This window comes from Pseudopodoces humilis, chromosome 1, assembly GCF_049639895.1.
Source record: "Pseudopodoces humilis isolate 2021_Gansu_Grassland_sample_001 chromosome 1, ASM4963989v1, whole genome shotgun sequence".
Classification (NCBI taxonomy): Eukaryota; Metazoa; Chordata; class Aves; order Passeriformes; family Paridae; genus Pseudopodoces; species Pseudopodoces humilis.
The window spans coordinates 121,410,521-121,424,523 of NC_142200.1; positions in this window are offsets into that span (position 1 = coordinate 121,410,521).

The following is a 14,003-nucleotide window of genomic DNA, read 5'->3' on the forward strand; positions in this document are numbered from 1 at the left end:
ATTGCATCTCTCTCTAGAAGCATCTGCTCAGATGTCTTTTAAGGTCTTGTTCCGAGCTGTGTCAACAGCTGTGTGCCGCAAGGATCCATTGTAGCGGATCAGGACTTGTACGAATGCAAGGATAGGTGGAGGACTGTGACCGTAGGATAATCGGGCATACACATGTGCAGTTCTTGGACTGAGTCGTTCTGTTCGCATCTTCTTCCTCCAGGGATGTGTGAGCCTCCTCGGTATCTGGGAGAAATCTGGTCCGGGTTTTCCCTCCAACTGACTCCATTCTGCACTCTGGGAAAAATCCGGTCTGTGTTTTCCAAGTTACCAGCTCCATTCCTACTCTGGGAGAAATCCGGTCCGGGTTTTTCAAGTTACAGGTGCCATTCCGTACTCCGGGATAAATCCGTTCCGGGTTTTCCTTTTTTCTGTTTGCGTCATCCTCCTCCCTCATGGGCTCGCCATCATTGTCACCTCGGTCATGTCGTTCTGCGTTCTCTCGCTCCTTGTGCCCATTCTTCTGGCCGAGAGCTCCCTCTCCCCATTGCATCCCCTCGTTTGCCACCTCCTGTGTCACGGGTGTCTGCATGTGTTTGGCCCGGAGATGCTCTGCCCTTGCTAGTCTGCGTGTAGGTGTAAAAGGACAAATTCCGGGCACTTGAATTGCCCGGGTAGTTTAAATTGGGTGATTTGAAATTTGTAATGTAGGGCGTAGTTGGCGTCTGGATGGTATTCCTAGATTGACACAAGATGTCTGGAGCTGTGGAGTTACCCTGCAGCTCTTCGACTTTTGTCTTAACTTTCTTTCAGATGTGGATGGATTAAATTCGTGGCAAAGACCCCCATCCCAGATGAGGGTGTTCCCCGAGAATGTCAGTCACCATCTGTGGCTGCTGCCGATCCCTGGTGGTGTTTTGGGGTTTCTTCCCAGGCGCTTGTTCCTTATGGTGTTTGGTTTTTTGTTGCCTCACTCATGTTCTTATTGTCTGTGGTGCTCCCTGTTCGACTGTATCCCACTAGATTCTTGTGTCCTGCTCTCAGTCCCTGTTCTTTTTTAATTTGTCTCTTTTGTGCTGCCCATCCTTGTCTTTTTGTTTGTTTTCCTTTTCCCCTAGTTGTTTTTGGTGTTTTCTTTTCAGGGTTTTTTCCTCACTTGTCTTCCTTTTTTATTCTTGGTTGCTGTATCATGCTATCAGTTCCACTGGTTCCCACTGGATCCCTGTGTCTCGTTCTCTGCCCTTGTTCTGTTTAAATCCCTCTCTGTTGTGCTGCCTTTTTAAAAAATTTTATTATTATTTTATTATTTTTTAAATTTCATCCTTAATTTCATCATTCAGCCAGTTCTTTCTTTTCTTTCCTCTCTCTGGTGCCACTCCCTCTTTCTGCCTCTCGTCTGTGGCTGCAGGTCTGGGGAGGAACTTCAACCCTTTCCTTTCCTTTAGGGAAAAGGAGAAAAAAAAAAAGAAAAAAGAAAAAGGATTCATATCTTTTTGGAAAAGAGATGTCTGATGTATAAAGGTTTGAACCTTCATTCACTTTCTACTACTTTTGTTGAGAACTGAAAGCACGTAGTATGTTGCAGGACTGTTCACCTACATACTGGTCATTAGAATTGTATGAGTGATTTTTATTCTGCCAAATAAATGCGTGCTGTAGGGTACAATCACTGTTCCAGCATTCTTTATTGCAGGTTGTCACTCACGCATTTGAATTGCACATTTTTCTCCAAATGAACTGAGAAATCTCTTCCCAGTTTTTCTCTAACCCTGTGTGAGAATTGAACATGTCACTTGATAAAAGATAAATTTTCGTAACACCCCCATCCCAAAGCTTCCTTGGGCCTTAGACATTGTTTTTCATATTGTATGGGTTTGATTCTGTTACCAACAAAGAACAACTGACTTTGCATTTTTTCTTTCTTAAATTCAAATTAAACATAGGAAGCAGTACACACAAATGCTGAATTCAATGTTTTGCAAATGCAAAAGCTTGGACATAAAACTAGAATAATTTTTACAGTAATATTATGAACTATTCAGAAGGTCAGTCCTTTTGTATGAGATGCTGATATACTGATGATATGCCAAAGCACAAAGCTTAATGTGCAGAGAATCTGTAGTCTCTTGGTTTTTACTGTTTCTAGGGTTAAAAATTACACAAGAAACAATGTGCACTGCAGTGTAAAAATGGCTGCGACCTCTTTCATTTTGTATCTGGTCTGTGTTTTGGAGGGATAGACTGTGAATTGTACATTGAATTAACAGACACCATGACTGTAAACTATTACTAATATGTATTCTCGTGACTGTAATGAACTTTTCTTCTTGCCTCATGTTGCAGGCTGAGTAGCCAGACAGGTGACTGGGAATAGCTGCTCTTCTTTTGTATGTTAGGGAGCATGAGAAGCAAAACCTCCTCTCCAAGGTAAAGCCACTCTGTATGGTTTTGCACTCCAGTGACAAAAGTAAGCTGGAATTTAAAAACACTTTTGTATATTATTTCCTTCAATGAGGTCTTGAAAAAGAAAGTAAGAATCTTAGTCAAAGTGGATTTATAGAAAGTTTACTTTTATCCATGGTGTGATTCTAAACAATAAAGAGAGCGACACAGAATCCTCATGCAAAACAGTAATATTATACTTCAACCAGAGATCTGCCTTCAAAACCCTTAGCAGCTCCAGTTGGCAACTGGAACTATTTTGGCACTGAGACCTCTGGAAAAAAAGGAGATAGCAGGATGAAAAACTGCAAAAGAAGACTAGAACTGGAATAGTTTTCCTGTAAGTGGGGAAAGTCTCCAAGGGTTAATCATACTGAAAACAGAACATTTTAATTGTATATCTAACTTGCTACCTTCACCTCTCAAGATCAATACTTCCTATTTCTGAGTGACAAACTGTCTCCACAAAGCACAATAGAACACTTATTTTTAAATAAAAAACAAGCTTTTTTAAATTTTTTTTTTAACTGCAATTAATGATGAGAGACACTTCAAAGCTTTGCTGTTCTGATTAACTTCACAAGTGAAGTTTCAAAACACAGATACCAGAACTGTGGCTGTAGACTACTGATGGCCAATAGCCATCCCTATGGACTGCTGAAATACATACAGAGGTCATATTTTTTGTGCTGAAAGTGTTGATTTTCCAAGGGAAACTTGAAGATTGATAACAGTCACTTGTCTTGCACTGCACTGGAAGTTCTATTCAACCCAGAGTGATGGAGATAGACAAAATATCCAAGAACCAAACATGCAGTAAGGCCGCCTTAACTATTTTCCTGAGCCTTAACTTGTAGCCTGAAAATTATAATTTTCTCTCAAGGATCATTAGCACAAGGAAAAGGTGCTACAATTCACATCCCACAGAGGCTTGGTAAACAGCTTATTAAAGCTGTGTAGCCTCCACCTAATTAAGAGCACAGAGAGGTGGTTTGTGTGCTCACTGCTCTGCCATTCTCTGCTCCATTGAAAATCTGTGTTCCAAAATCAAGGGCTCGGAAGTTAGGAAGCACCATGGCTAAGTTGGTTTTGGTTCACAGTTACATGATTCCAAAGAATTTTTTACCACTGTTTCAGGAGGCACTTTCTTTCCAGATCTTAATGACCCATGGGATTAATAGGTCTCAAAGTTCCTTAAGGTCCTGTTACAGGTCTTGCAGTGAGGAACATTTCAGGAAACCCCAAAAGTGTCCTCATTCTCTTCCCCTTGGTGGGTTTCTTCTGGAGTATAATTATTACACACGACAACAGATGCAGAACTGAAACAGGTAACCACCCCCCAAGTATTTGTAGGCTTTCTGAAATGACACTTGCAGCTTTTTGTAGTGTATCTGGCAGAGATTAAGTGTGAACTCGTGAGTATTATCTTCAGTCAGTGTTATGAAAAGAAAACACAGAAAAGCTGCTCTGGAACAAGAAGAAAGGTTTTCTTTTTCCCTTAAGACAACATGTGCAGTCTGAACATCAAAGATGATGAGTGAAAAAGAAGCAAAAGGATTCATAAACTCTGCTTGAAGACATCTAGCAACATCTCACTTGGGTAATTGGGTGACATCATTAACAAAATCCATGGATCATCTCCATTTCAAGGGAAGAGGGTATCATGGCAGTAAAGCCTCAGCCTTTGTTGTCGTTGGCCCCTAGCACTGGTGAGGTTACTCAGCCACAAGCCTCTGGACCACACTTCTTTGCCCATGGCAACGTCATGACTTCAATAAAAAGCTTTCCTATGTAGCTACAGTGTTCACCTGGTTTGGTAAGGAATGATATGTATGGGACCTAGTGATAAATTATGTTCAGCACAGTACTGGTGCAAAAAATGTCAGCCTTCAAGTATTGGTTAGGGCTGTGTACTATTCTCTGCAGCCCAATGGGATTTAAAGTGGGTTCTCAGGTCTTCTTTAAATAGGAGAAAAAAAAATTTAAAGGCTGTCTTATTATTAATTATTGCATGAAAAATGAAAATTGCGTTATCAAGAGAAGTCTCCGTAAAAAGTCCTTTCTTGATGTGTCTCACTCAGCTAGCTATCACGTGGCCCTAAGAAGCCTTTCTACATCTTTCATTCCATTAAAAATTCTTTCATCCCTTTCTCTCAAACATTTTAGCTGTGTTAGCACAGTGCTACAAACCGTCCCTGGCTTGCTCTCTGTTGCTGTAGTATATTAAACCAGTCTTGGCTCTATAAATTTTCTTCACAGGCTTGGCCATATCTTTGTCTCAAATACTTTTCTGAAGTTTATGGGATTTTTCATTTTTCATGGATCGTAAAGTTAGAATGAACTGTTGAGGTATCTGTTTTGCCCTCCCAGATAAAACATTCCACATAATTTCTCTGAAACAGATTAGACTTGGATGGACCTGCCCCAGGCCTATCTTACAGCTCTTTATAGGCTCCTGCAGAAATGCCAGGCAAATATTTTGATAGAATACTTTCCTCACTTTCTGGGCTCTTTCTTGCCTGTTGGCACTATTTCTGATAGAATCTCAGGAGTGCAGACCTGTGTAGCAGGCTGCAGGGTTTATCAGGGGTGGCGGGGTGCCAGGACTGCCGGGTGCTCTGAAGGTCATCACCTGCAAACAATTGTAGTGTGCAGCATCTCTGCTGCACTCTTAAAAAGCTCTGATCCTGGAGCAAACTCTGGAAGGCACAAACATGCCTGATTTACATTTGCTTGCTTAATCTTGTGTCTAACAAATACCTTGGAGTATGTGAACCAGAGATAGATTGATTACATTTTTATTTTATGTAAACAAAATCAAAGGTTCATAAGGTTTTGGAAATTCTAAGTTTCTTAGCATGTGCTTTATAAACTTCTCTTTTACTTCTGTTTTCTTCTTCAAGAGTATGTATTTTATATATAATGACAAGCATAAAATTTTCATTTAAAATATGAGTTCACTGACTGAAATATCAATAAAAGGAAAATATACTTTTATTTCTAATTGCATTATCCTGTTACAAGGAGGCTCTGTGAAAATGTACATGCTTTTCTGGTGATTGAGTACACTGTGTTTCCAGCCTTGTATTTCATGGGGAAAGCTCTGCTGTTTCCATAGGAAAAAGAAAAAAAAATAAGGAAGTTGGCAAAAGAACATGTTCTGGAATAGAATTATTCCACTATCAAACTAATGTGAGTTTCCAAGCATTTCTGTGTGTGCGTGTGGAATAGAGCCCTGTTATAGCAGCTTTTTTATTGCAAAGCTTTAAAAATATGACTCATGGGTGTTTTTTCAGTGGAAACATTTGTAAAAGATGTTAGAGTATTATTTGTTTTCAAATTGTCTGTTCACTCTGGTTTCAAATGTTTATATACAGATCACATTCAAGAATCTCTTGATTTAAATCCTCTGAACACATCATGGTGTTCACCTTTCCATGTAATATCTGTTATAGAAGTGACACAAAATAATGTGTATTACTGTAGAAGTTGCATTTAAACACTTTTTTTTTTTGCTAAAATATGACATCAGAAAAGCATGTAAATGCACACATCAATAAATGAAAACTTTTCAAGTTAAATATATAACTTAAAACTTTTATGCTCAAATGGTAAATTAATTACAGACTATCAGTACCACTGACCAATGAGTAATTGGAATAAAGTCTTCAGAGAAAAAGTAACAATGAAAATATTCATAATATTATGAATGTTGTAATGTATGCAGAAAGTCATTATGCATGTTGAAGTGAGAGTTTTGTTTATTGCTAAACATGGCAGTAACATCCAAATATGCAAAATCAAAATCTAAACTTCTGTTAACTTCAGAATTCATAGAAAAATGTTAAGATTTTATTTTTTATAGGTGGACTGCTTCTGGTCTTCATGATATTGACTCAAGAAAGGAAACTTTAAAAAATTGAGAAGGGGAAGGAAAGGGACATGGAGAAAAATACACCTTTCATAGTTCATGGATGTAACCAGATTTTCTATGTCAACCTGGCTTTTTTACTTTATGGAACCACTGGGTGGATGGAGTGAAGAAATTATTTATTTAATGGAAATATTTTTTAGTACTCTAATACATTAAATAGATATTTATATCTAACAAAGCATGAAACAAACAAAAAATCTTTTGAAATTATGATTTGGCAGTATATTTTTATGTCACTTCTATCTCTCTAATTAATGTTTCACTGATGTTTAGAGATACAAAGACTTATTTCACTTATGGTACTATTGCTGCTTGTCATGAAAATTAACCTGAAGCATTTGGCAGGATTTGTCCAAAGGTAATTAAACAGTAAGAGGTTTAGTTTTGTTAGTTTTTTTTTTTTTACTAGACATAGCTCTTTTCATGGTTTTCTACTTTTCAAAAATCCAACATAAAGTGGCATTTACAAGCAAGCTGGTACTTATTGAAAGTTTGGCCGATATAATCTGGAACTTCATATGAGGCACTTCTTAAGAGTGGATCTTATGGTAAAGTTAGATTATAATTGAAAAATCTGCATCACATTCCCAAAATCTGTTGTAATTTTAGAACAATTCATAAATAGAAGAAGAAATCAAAAATTATGGTCAAAATGTCTGCTCAATTACTTTATTCCTCTTGGTAATATTTTCAAATAGAAGAATTTTGTATGACGTTCAAAGAACTTTCTTTAAGAAAAAAAGGGTTTACTGTAAATGTATGTGACTGTTTTTTCTTTTTTTGTCCTCAAGTGCAAGCTGAACTCTCTGACTTTCCCTTCAACATTCTGCTGAATTTCAGATTGCTCTATAAACAACAGTTAACAAATAAATCCAAGTTCAGCTAGACAGTCTCATTTATCAGGAGGTCTGTATATTTTTAGAAATGTAATAAGTAGAGATTGAACAAAATAATGAGAAAATATGTTTTCCTGTAGAGAAGATGAAATATATTTAAAATTGTATGTATTTTAAATACTTTAATTAAAAATGGAATTCTATTTCTAACCAAATGTAAACCTTTTCTTTTTGATGCAGTAATGGCCTGTACTTATCAGCACCTGAAACAAATAAAAATAGTACTTGATCCCAGGAAAACAAGCTGAAACATTTAATCAGAGATCACTAAAGCCTTTCCTTCCATACAGCTCAGGGAAATGAAACCCTTTCTCTGCTTACTGTAATTTCAATATTTTCAGGGTTTTTATTTCAAAGTCTGTGACCATGTGCTCCATCTCTGTGGTCATGCAGCTTTTAATTGAGAATAACTTCTGATTAAATACATTTACTTGACAAGGGTCCTCTAATCAGAAAAAAACTTTGAGGCACCAAAGCTCTTAATTTTCAAACAACCACAAGGAATACCAATGACTTGATAAGTTCTCAGTATTCAATGACGAAAGAATGAAAAATGCAAATCATAGCAAAATTCTAAGTTGTATTAATCTTGTAAGACAAATATTTTCATTGCAAGGTCACTGTATTAAACAACTTAAGGCATGCCTGTCTCTCAGAAGCTGAGTACAACTTGTTTCAACTTTTTGCAAGCAGATGTGATCCTGATACTTTACAACAACTGGAAAAGGATAAAAACAAATGTACAGTTCCAGTTCCTCAAAATTAGACAGCAGAAATCATGGATCTCAAGATCTTGCAATGGTTTCTTGTAAATGATATCTAGTTATGGTAGATCTCAGAGCAAACTTCCCCAAGAAAAAAAACCTGACTTTGTTGGAGGACAAATGGATAATGACAACAAGTTCATAAGGAGTCTTAAAGATTACTCAGGGTAGAGAAGTTGTAGTGGTAAAGTTCCAATATTTTATTCAGCCCTGAGGCTCAACACTCATGGAAATTTCTTTAAGGATTCCAACACTACTGAGAGCTTGGTGACATGGGTAGCAAAATGGAGATGGCAAAGGCTCTGTTTGCTCATTGTAATGCCCATGTTTGGAATTTGGCACAGCTTCAGACTGTAATAATACTATTATTTTATGTGACAACTCTTTGGAGGTTTAACAAACTATAAAATTTAATTTAAATTACACAACCGAGATGTTATTTTGCAGGCCAAATGAAAAAAAAAAAAAAAAGTCACGATGATGATGATATAAGGAATTTGACTGAAAGAATAGCATATGTGTGGAGGAGAAATGGTTTTAATTTCTGAGCTGACTAGAACAAGTCACAGTGGGAAAACTTGGACACATACAAAGAAAGAATTGAAAATGATTGTTTGATCTGATTGCAAAGTGTTGTGAGTTTTCAAAATCACCTTCTTTCATACTTAGTTATATGGAAAAATTCCAACGACGGTAGATCTTTTCAATGCAAGTTGCAGCAAAAGAAGACAAATCTTATTTGTCTCCACTTCCACAATCTAGAAGTAAGATATCAAGCAAAGCTTAGCACCTTGTAATTCAAAAGGCAGAATGGGCCTGCAGTAGGAGTTCTTTCAAAGTACAACTTCAGATTATGTATGCTATGAGGAACACTCACTTGATATGTTATGCTAGAAGAGCTCCAGCTACAGAATCTTTGGCAAAGAAGCAAGGATAAAAATCTGTGAAGGGTGTAATTTCTGAACTGCCACAGACATTTTGGCAGGAATGACTTGTCAAGGGCAAATCCACCAAAAAATTGTCAAATTAAAAATTTTTGAAGGTGCCTGAGATTCCAAGGAAGAGAAAAGTTCCAAGGAAAGTGTGTCTGACAAAACTAGACACCCAACTTCATCAAAGTATTTTATGACATTTTTTCCTTGGCTCATAAGTACATTTCCCAATGCCCAGCAGTTGGTCAACCTTTGAACAGAAGAGGCACTAATTACAGAAGATCTGGTCATTCATATAAACTTAATAGAAACACTCATGCACACATGCTTTGGATGAATGGCTTTAAATGCAGCTTTGATTGGCAGATTTTATAATTTTATTTGTATTTTTCTGGTCATGATTTGTCTGATTCAGTACGTGAGGAACGTTCTGGATAATGGAAAGGGGGAAGTGAGACTGAGACTTGACTTGAAGGGGCTGGTATCATGCAGCACTGTTTTGACCAGAGAAATGAGTCCTGGAAGAAGTCATGTCACAAGAGGCAGTCCAGCTCTGCTATTCTGCAGTTAATTGTTCTGTGTGCAGCTGGTCAGCAAATAAACACTGGAAAAAGAGCCAGGGTGAAGGCAATGCATGGCCAGCTCAGGAGACGTGGCCCAGGCTGCCAAGGAGCCTGGATTCACACACAAGCCTCGACCTCTCAGTGTGCAAGGCTTGACAGGTCGTACCTGCTGCAAGACTGTTAGTGTCAGATCAGAAATATGTATATTTGTTCCACCAAACAGCTACAGTGTCTGTATTCAAAAGCAGCAAAGGCAGTAACAACGGGCCTGGTGGCACTGGTAATGAGCGCTCTTTGTGGGCGTATTTAAATACTCCCTTCATCATAACAAACTGTGTCTTTGATCCACAATTTAACAATCATGACTGAACTTGTATATGATTTTACATGTTTATGAGGGGAAAAAATTATCACTTACAGCTTGCAGATGTTGAAGAATCCATTTCAAGACACTCATCAGGAAGACTAGTCCCTAAGCCTTTTTCCAGTTTTGTTAGTTTTTCTTTACCCTCATATTTGAAAGATTAATACTTGAACAGTATTTTGCTATGATTAAACTTGTCCACTGTTAATAACGTGAGATGATGATCTCCTATTCCAAAAAATTATTTTTTATATTTAGGAATGAAGTCCAAAATGCCAATTAACTTAACCAAGTGAAATGAGTAGCTAGCAATATAAAAGCAAAAATGTAGGGTTTTACATGTGCAAGTATTTATGAGCATTTCTTACATGTTTTTGCATTTGCATTACTGTAGTCTGTATGCTTTGCTGAACTATGGCAGCATCACTGTCCAATTTATGTATGTCTTTGAAGTTCACCTTCAGCAAGAAATGCATGCAAAGGGAATCCTCATAGATCCTCTGTGATCCAGTTACCCCAAACTATCTCAGACTGATTAACTTTGGTGCATGCATTTACTGAAGTGATACTGCTATTTTTTTCTTACTATTTTGAGGTAGTTTTACAACCTTTTTATTCCCAGTTCCTGCCTGAACTTTCAACCACAAGGCAGCACCACTGCTGATCGCAACTCAAAAGTTGTCTGAAGTCCTCAAAGTTGCAGCTGTTAACACCACAATCAGCAGTACTGCAATTTCATTGCCTGTGGATCATCACAGCTTCCTCACTGCACTGGATTTAAAAACCAAAAAGAATTTTGTGTGACACTGGAAGATGCCAGGTTAAGCATTGGTTGCATTATTTTGATGGAAAGTGTTTACTGAAACCACCCATGTCATTTAAAGGAGTTTAAAGCAGTTCATTATTTGATCTTATCTGCTCCTGTAGGTGTCAACAAAGATAAGTCATTGCATTCAAAATGAAGGCAAGAGAAACGAACCTTGCAAGATTTTTGAGCGAGCACTCCCTCGAGCTAGTCAGTGCTCAAAATATTTAGCGATTTGCAGAGACCTGCCTTCCAGAACAGGTCCCATAAAGGCCTCTAAACCATATATGCTTCTATTTCCACATCTTTCGGTTAACAGGCACCTAGTGTACTGAAGTGATGTTCCATGTTTAACAGCTTTGGTAGGGATCAGATCCTCAGAAAATGCAAACTGGAATTATTCCCTTCACTTCAGCAGAGTTGTCCTGATAAATAGCAGATCTGGCATTATTGCTTTTTTTTATAACTGCATTCTCAGCATATGCTGTACTTAAATCCTACTGTTTATTGCACCTAGTAGGTTTTCTCTATGTTGGAAAATCATTTTTAGTCAGAACCTTTGAAAGCCTGAGAAGAGAAACAAAGAGAAATGTGCTGTTACTGGAAGATGAAGTCAGAATACCGTCTCCTTGCATTACCATGACTCCCTTATTAGCAGCTCAGTGCACAAAGTGTCAGTGCAGACAGGGAATGCTCAGCAGCCGCCGCCTCATGTGCTGCAGGAAAAGGCTGGGGGTGCCAGCCATGGGTGGAGGGCTGCTGGACCAGCACACACTGCTCTGGTGGTGGAGGCATTAATTACAGTCATTATGGTAATCAGAGGCAACTGGAGGTATTACTGAATAAGAGATTCTCTTTTAAGTACCATGGGCACAGCAGCTCTGCCCAGAGCTGGCCAGATCTCAGAGTTACTTTTCAGCTGAAATGCTCTCGGGTTCCTGCCCTATTACTCCTAAGGGAGCCAGAAATGATCTTCCCTTCTGCTAGGCAGCATTAAAGACTGTCTCTGGGCCTTTACATGAGCTTCAGATTAACCTTGTGAGGTCACCTGGGAATTAAAGCCAGGTCCTGCTTTGAAGTTGCAAGGATGACAATGCCAGGCCTTTTCTGAAAGGAGCAGGGTCATTGAGTTAGGAGTAGTTGTGATGTACTCATAGTGCATGAGAAATTCCTTGTTATAGGAGAAAAGTTCCAGTTACAGAAGTAGTCTTTTCAGGTAAGGTGGGTGTTTGTAGAGCTTTTTGAAAATTGCATCTCGTTTATTAGAAGGTAAGACAGAATTACCAGGATAGTGTAGTGCTGATTGCTTGTGAAGCTGAAACATTCTTACTTCAGAGCTCAGATTCTGGCTCAGAAAAAAACATACATATGCAATGTAAGTATGATAATATTGTTCCTAAAGAACAAACCACCAAAATACATTGTTAAATATGCATCACCAACAACAAGATTAACTGATGTTCTGCTGACTCAAAAACCTGATTGAACATCTGAGTGAACACATAGATGAACAGTTTATCAGCAATAGGGATTTTTCTTTGCATTTTTATAAATAACATTATTTTTCTTGATGCACCTGTAAAACAGAGTGCCTTTTCCCAGGAAATGAGTACACAAAGAATAAGAGGTCGGATGCACAATCCTGTATCACAAATATGTGACAAAGGATTATTAGGTCTTTAACTGATTAGAGTCACTATAAAAATAAGTATGACCAAATTATCTAAGGAAAATGCAACCAAACTCAGTACCTTTTTAATCTTCAAAAATGATGTGTAAGTAATTGATGAATAAAATGTGGTCAATCCAGGTATCTCATACAATTCTAGGATAGTTGTAAAGATAATTTTTTTTTATACTACGGATATTATTGAAAGCCTAACTCCTATTTCTAGTTGTACACAACATTGGAAAGGTAACCTTTACACTTCTTTATCTGCCAACCACACAGTAAATATGACTAATGAATACTTAAGGTGTTAGACGTAAAGTACCGGATATGATAGGTCATAAATGTTTTAACCTTAGAGTATTGTTTCTGCTATTGCAGCTCTATGCATTCTTCTGGCTTATTCTACAAGATCACATTTCAAGGATATCTCACAGCGAGCAGCACCAAGCTGTTGAATTAAGGAGCCTAGGTAATTGTGAATTTCTTAGCTGACTTCTTATCTATCTGCTCGTTAGACCACAGTTCATAAAAACAATTGCATGTGGGTTTATTATTTATACAGGCTAAGGCATGCCTAAACTTAGGAGAAATGTTTTCTGCTAAACTGAGGAAAGGTTCTCAAAAGGAGGAGTAAAACCCAAAAGCTAACTCTCACTTTACAATGAAGAAAACAATGAATTTGTGTTTTTTAGGTTTTCAGGGCTTATTAGTCCCTATGTTAGTGGAGATAAAATCTGTTTTAAAGGGATAAATAGGTGATTTGCAAGTTAAAATTATAATTATGATGCAATTGATAAATATTTAGAAAATAATTGGTCGAGTTGGCAAGAAGGTATAACCCAAAAAATTTAATGACTTTCCAAAACTGTATTTTTATCAAGCTGGAGCAAAAATTATAAACCCAAGCTAGTAAGTACTTAATTTCAGTTTTAAATGGCATCAATAATATTAAATTCTTATTATTTATAACATTTTTCAACCCCTAACATGAAGAAAATCAGCTTTAAGCTTTTAATGGCACTACAATGCATATTTCAGGTCTCATCCTGATGTCTTAAATCTGGTTTTCAGAAGCAGCTGCTTTCCATACAGGCACCTAAACAAAGGCTTGTCTTTCAAGGGCGTCTGGTATCTCCTGACTCCAGAATGAGGCACCCATGGCCAGATTTTCAAGTTCTTTACATACAGGTTGCTGAAAAACAGGTCCATGTTGACAACCTATAGGGTCAAAGCGAGCCACCTACTACTTAATTCATCAGAGCTGCTTGGGATCTACAATGAGATTAGATTCTGGCTCTTGATGTCTGCGTGTTCCTATGAGCAAGAGCGGCTTTGGGATTCAAATTTCTTTTGAATTTCTGTTTTGAACTGGATTTTTCCCTGTTCAAGAAGGAAACCTTCTCTGGATTTTGTGCTTTGATTTCAGTCCCTCTTTCATTTGTAATTTTCTGTGAGTCTCTGAGGTCTACTAATAGAGGAACCTTTCCTCCACAGATATCCTCAGCTTTCTTTTTCACTTGGATGAGCCTTTTCACGAAATCTAGTGTTCTACCCAGTCTGAGTTTTCTGTGCCTGCATTAGGCTGAACTGGCTCATGAATTCACAAACTAGCAGTGAGGATCAATTAGAGTCTGATATAGAAT